This window comes from Rhamphochromis longiceps, linkage group LG5, assembly GCF_057381845.1.
Source record: "Rhamphochromis longiceps isolate RC_006_pf linkage group LG5, R_longiceps_female_GT1.1, whole genome shotgun sequence".
Lineage (NCBI taxonomy): Eukaryota > Metazoa > Chordata > Actinopteri > Cichliformes > Cichlidae > Rhamphochromis > Rhamphochromis longiceps.
The window spans coordinates 1,472,813-1,478,956 of NC_140561.1; positions in this window are offsets into that span (position 1 = coordinate 1,472,813).

Below are 6,144 nucleotides of genomic sequence, written 5' to 3' on the forward strand. Positions count from 1 at the left end.
TCAAGTCTCTCTGTGCCTGGGTCCTCGTCACAAAACATGACATCACTGCTTTGTACATTTGTGACTTTTTTGAAAAGTCTGTAACAAAACCATCAAATCTGATCAAGGTTATTTAAATGCTGCCAAAGAAGAATGGATTGGAATAAATAAATACATATGCTAACCTTCATTACTGGGAGAATAATGAATGATGCTCACAGTGAGTAAGAAGTAAACTGACTGTATTTTTTGGACAGAGATTCACTTTTAATGTGTGTTTAATATAATACAGACACATAAAAATACTCCAAAAACAGAATAAATTATTACAAAATATTCATTTAAAAAATGGAGCCAACTCTGCCTGTGGTAGCATGTATGAAAACATCTTTACTGCAGATGCTAATTTTGTGTTGTAAGATTTATGAGTTTCATGCTTTCATGGTGGTGCTTGGGACAGCTTGACCTTTTATCAGGTGGTCCACACTGTAACAAGTGTGAGAAACACTGAGAAGTGTGTGTGTGCTTTTGGAAAACATTTAAAGCTGCTGTACAGAATCTTTGAAACAAGCTTAAAACACTTTTAGAAACAGAGCATCTGCTTCTCTTTACAGCTGCTCACTCCACCAGGACTGTCTTTGGCACTGATAGTGTTTCAAATGTGATGCATGTACTGCAGCAGTCATACAGACAACTGGACGGTCCAAAGGTTGGCCGACCTGTTACTGGCTGAGGTTTTAGCAGAGCTGTGGCTGAACCACATAAAAATATATCATTAATTTTAATCTCCCCGATCAATGATAATGTTATGTTGGGATGTTGTTAAAGAGGCTCAAAGTGTTTCAGCCCAGTTTGTTTAGCAGATTCTGTTTAGCAGCTTTAATACAGGGAGGACACAACTTCCAGACTGTGAATAAAATCAGGTTTTCCTCTTTGTCAGGTTCACAGTTTCTGCCTGTCACTGCTCCCTGTCTGTTTGCTTACCTGCTTCTTCCTCACGTTCCCTCTTTGGACTGACAATCATACACAAATAGATTCAATTAGATGAAAAATTACATTAATATGAAAAAACTACTATTAAGATCACTAATGAAAAGTCCTCTCAGTGTACTTTCAAGCAAAAGGCAAATAACCAAACCACACGAACATCTAATAAAGGACATAAATATTGAAACACTGATCCAACATTATTCCTGATTCACAGGTCATTTGATTTTACACTTTCACCTGAATGTGGCTCCTTTTTTTGAAAAACCTTCCTTATATGCACCTGGCTGTCTATCTGTACACACACACACACACAACAGTTATAAGGTTAATGGGCATCCAGTCAGTCAGTACCCATTCCAAACAGGACAGTGGTAACAACAGCAGGCTGCGACAGTGTTAAGTTTTAGAGTTTAAACAGGCTGTATACACTTCAATGGGAGCAACAGGACGGTGCTGATTTCACTGCAGAGCAGGGCGGATTGTAGGGCAGCAAACATCGTCGGGAAACACGTTTCCCACACTGCAGGTTACCTGGTGTCACGTTTTTCAGCTAAAGAGACACATGGCCTGAGAGGATGGAAGTCGCAGACAGAATATCAGAATAGTTGGTGTTGCAGAAGGCGCAGAAGCGAATAACGTCACCGATTTTGCGCAAAGTTTCTGGAGTAGATAACTTTGACCGCCCTGTTGTTATTGATCGAGAAGAAGCCTTATCCCCAAACCACGCAGCGGGGAACGACCGAGGCCCGATATTATCCGATTGCACTACTTCACAGACAAGGAGAAGATCCTGAGACTGTCTCGTAATAAAGGAAACTTACACTTCGACGGGTCTCCAGTTTATATTTTCCCCGACACAAGTCCTGAGGCTGGGCGGATGCGAGCAACCTTCAATCAACTGAAGCAGAAACTCCGCAGCGCTGGCATCCAACACAGCTGTATTATCCAGCCAGGTGGTTACAGCAAACGGCTCCAGAGACACGAGAAATGTATCCCGTCCAACAAGCTGATCACATCGGAAGGTGAAACTGGATAGGAGGCGCTGGCAGCTGATCGAGAAAGACGTTACCGGACGGTCACGCTCACTGACTGAGGTGGTAAACTCTTATTCAGGTCAAATATGTTATTATGCTGCTCAGGATATTCTTACATCTTCTTCCTTTCTTTGTTCTGTTTTGAGAGAATGAATAAGATTATAGAAGGAGAATGAATTATGTGTCCGCAGGTAAATTCATAGCTAATATTTAAATGGATTAATATTAAGGTGATTTAAGTTACAAGATGATGTTTATTCTCTTACCAATGTAATCTCTCCTTGTATGTAAACCATCATAACAAGGGTTAAGGTCAATGGCAGAGCCTGAACTACTTTCTTTCCCTTTATTAATTTTATTATTATTGATATTATTATTACTGTGAGTGTGCTTTATCAAACTTTATCAAAATGAAACTGGATATGAATAATATAAATCTTTGGGAGCTTAGTGGTAAGTCAGATGTTCGTGTCTCTGAGCTGAGACTTAAATACTTTGGTTGTATGGAGCCCTCTCTGTGCAGGGAGGAGCAGAGAGGGGCAGCGACTGTTTCAGTGTTCTGTTTGGGTTTGTTTGTATTTTGTTTGGAGGCCATTTTATTCAAAAGGAGGGGAAAAGGGTTTAATTGGGTTGCAAATCTTTATTTACAAGTTAAATAATGGTTATTGATAATTATTAAAACCTAGTAAATTTTGTGTCATGGCATTGTAAAGGACTCAATGGTGCTGTTAGCGGGGCAACATTCTGGCACACCTTAAAAAGCTGGGGACAGATATAGGATACTTGCAGGAAAGCCGTTTGAGAAACAGGATCATCAGAAGCTACGTGGAGGATGGAGCGCAGCTGTTTCATTCACAGCTAAGAATAGAGGTGCAGCCATTAGTATCAAAAAAGGTAGCGTCAAACGTACTATCAGACCCTCGTGGACGTTATATCATAGTTACAGGGAAACTTTATAACAATCAGGTTACACTAGCAAATATTTATGCCCTAATGTTGATGATGCAGGTTTTATTAAATCATTTATATCCTCTTTACCTAATATGGACACCCATAAACTGATGCTTGGCGGCGATTTTAATTTCGTTTTGGATCCTACGACAGATGTTTCCAGGGGCGGACTCAAGCTGTGATCGATGTGGCCAGAATTCTGCCTCGTTGTCACATGTTTTGGACATGTCCTAATATCGCCACCTGCTGGTCTAAAATATGTAAAACTTTGTCTGATGTTTTTAAAAAACAGCTCCCACAGACCCAGTAATGGCACTTTTTGTGGCACCATATCTGCTCCAAGATTTTACACATTGGTCTGGGCAGGTGGGGGGGGTTGTTTGTTTTTTTCTCCCCCTCCTTTGTATATACTTATTTAGGTATATGTATGTATAGACACAGATATATGATTGCTTATATAATGGTAATTATACTTTATGTAAAAGGAGAGGAAGGAAGGGAAAACTCTGTCACTGTAAATGAGATACATACTTTGGTGCCTGATTTGAGATATGCGTGGACCCTTTTTTATTCAAAACATTTCATTTGTTCTACAGACAGGCACAATTAAACCCAATATTTAGCTTCATCATTAGGATTTTTATGCGTGACATCTGTTTGTAGACTTATAGAATTGTATGTAATTATACATGTATGTTGTATGTTGAGGTAGGATCAAATGAGTTTACCTTTAAGTCTGTTTGTACCAACCCTTTCTTTGTCTCACTGTTGTTTAAAGTGTATTTTGTTGTTATTTTAGTCATGTTCAAAATAAATCAATCATTCAGTGACAAATAAAATAAAATAAATAAAAATAAACAAGGCCTGACTCCTACCTAACTCTTTTAAGCCAGGCACTTCCACCTCCGCTCGCTGCGTCTCAGCCACCATCGCTCTGGCAGACAGAGCGCTAGAGCCAGAGCAGGGGAGAGCTGGAACAAACCATTTTGGAAGGGAGGGGGGTTATCTATACTTTTGTTGTTAAAGTGTTACGTCTCAAACAAGTACAGCACTGTATGCTTTTTATATTTTTAGTAGTGTGTCACACAAACAGCAAATATTGTAAAAAAAGAAAAAAGAAAAAAAAAAGAAAAAAAGAAGTAAGAAATCTTTGGGGGTGCTTTGATTCATTTTGGGGAATCACTGAAGCACCCCCAAAAATGGGCTAAAATCGCCCCTGGTACGACCACTGGAGATGTGAGCAGGACAGACAGAACTTTGTTGTTTGCAAAACTCAGTTACTTTTTTGAAGAAGTAACTATATAATTAATTGCCCAACATTGGTCTTTATATCCTGTATTTGCAGACAGAGTTACAGACCCTCTCCCACAGAGTCAGACTCATAATATAGTCAGAGCTTTATAACAAAAAAAAAAACAAAGTTGTGTTTTCAAAATTGCAGTTGAAGTTATTTTTCCTTCCAACAGTGTTAACATGCTGCACAGGTCATGAACAAGATTTTTGTTTTCATTGTAAGTGGGATAAAGCAGTTAATTAAAAGTAGTCTAACATAAATGTAAATGCTGTAATTTGTTATTTTAATAAACATGTAACTTGGATGCTGGCGTGACCACAGTGACCACGTCTGCTGTCGCTCACCCTGGTCCAAGGGCCGCTCAGGGAGTTTGTGTGTTCAGACACATGAAACATTAGAGGGAACATTGGTCACCACCACACTTTAGTCTGTGGATTCGTTAACGTTAGCTTATAGTTGTTTCTGGAGCATAAATACACAACTCAGACAGGTAGAAGCTCGCTGTTAACTGATTTAGAACCAAAAAGTAGGATGTTAAATTAGACAGGAACAGGGAGGCCAGCGCTGGGGTTACAGGCTCCTTAGTGCCCGTCAGCAGGCGAGCAGCTGCATTTGGACCAACTGGAGATCATGAAGAGAGGCCTGGTCCAAACCAAAGTACAGAGAACTGCAGCAGTCCAGTCTGCAAGTAATGGACACATGAATAACACGTTCACAGACATCAGCTGCAAGGTGTGGCTTTACCTTGGCTCGCTGTCTCCAATGGACAACGCTGGAGTGGACTACTGCGCTCACCTGACTACACAGTTTGACTTCCAATAGGAAAGATCAGCGTGTTAAAAGCTAACTAACTAACCAGGCTGCGCCTTTGGTAAAATTCCCTTCCAGGTTCCTGTGTGTGCCTTTGCTGGTTATAGGAGTGCCTGTCATACTCAGCCGCCTCCACAGGACGCTGCTTAACTCCGCACTCGCCTGCCTGCTCACCCTCCAATGCTCCCTTTTCACTGGTGCAATATCCATGTGGATTACTGGAAACGCTGCCTGGACTCATTCTCTTCTTCTCCTCACCAAGACCACATCCTTTCACTGATCTGTGCCACCTCCTGGCAAACATTATCCCGTGTGAGTGTACGATACAGAACGCCGAACTAGGTCCTGCTGTTTGTGCTGGGCTTTAGATTGGTTAACAATGATCGCCTCAGGTGCTGGTGGGCACCAGGGTGCCGGTACAAATGTGCTACTCTTACATGAAGACAAAAGAAGAGGCAACAAGAGAGAAGGAAAGGCAGGCGTGTGGCAGTGAGGGACTGTTACAGGGAGAGAGCTGGCTGATATGATGGAGACAGAAGGAAAGAAGGCAGATATATGCAGGAGAGCAAGCAAAGTTCCAACTGTTCCATCATGGTGTGGACAGGAAGTGAAATGGAGGAGAAGATAAAATAGTCTGGTGGAGGTAAGTGTCAGACAGGAGCAGGTGGAAGAAGGATGAATGGAGGAAGCTCAGAGGATAATGTACCTGTGCAGGTGTGCAGCTGTGGCACTCTAACCAGGCTGTCTGGTACATGATAGAGGAGTACCAGTCTATGCAGAGGGGACAAAGTGGGTGGCCTCTGTCCCTTAACAGGGTCGTGGACCAACTATTGATCATGTGCCTCACCACACGCGACAAGGTGTAAAGACAGGCGGCAGCGGATCTGTGGAAGCTGTGATGTTTCTTACATGTCATTCTGTTTTCACTGCGCATTCAACCATACTACGTCCACGCGTGTGCTGTGTTGATAACATTCTGTCATTTCCACGGTACAAAAGTGGGACAGCTCTTAGAGCCAAGCCTTCTGTTTGTGTGGGTGTCCCCAGCACGCGCACGCAGGAAGTTCCTTTCCTGTCGAGAACGCG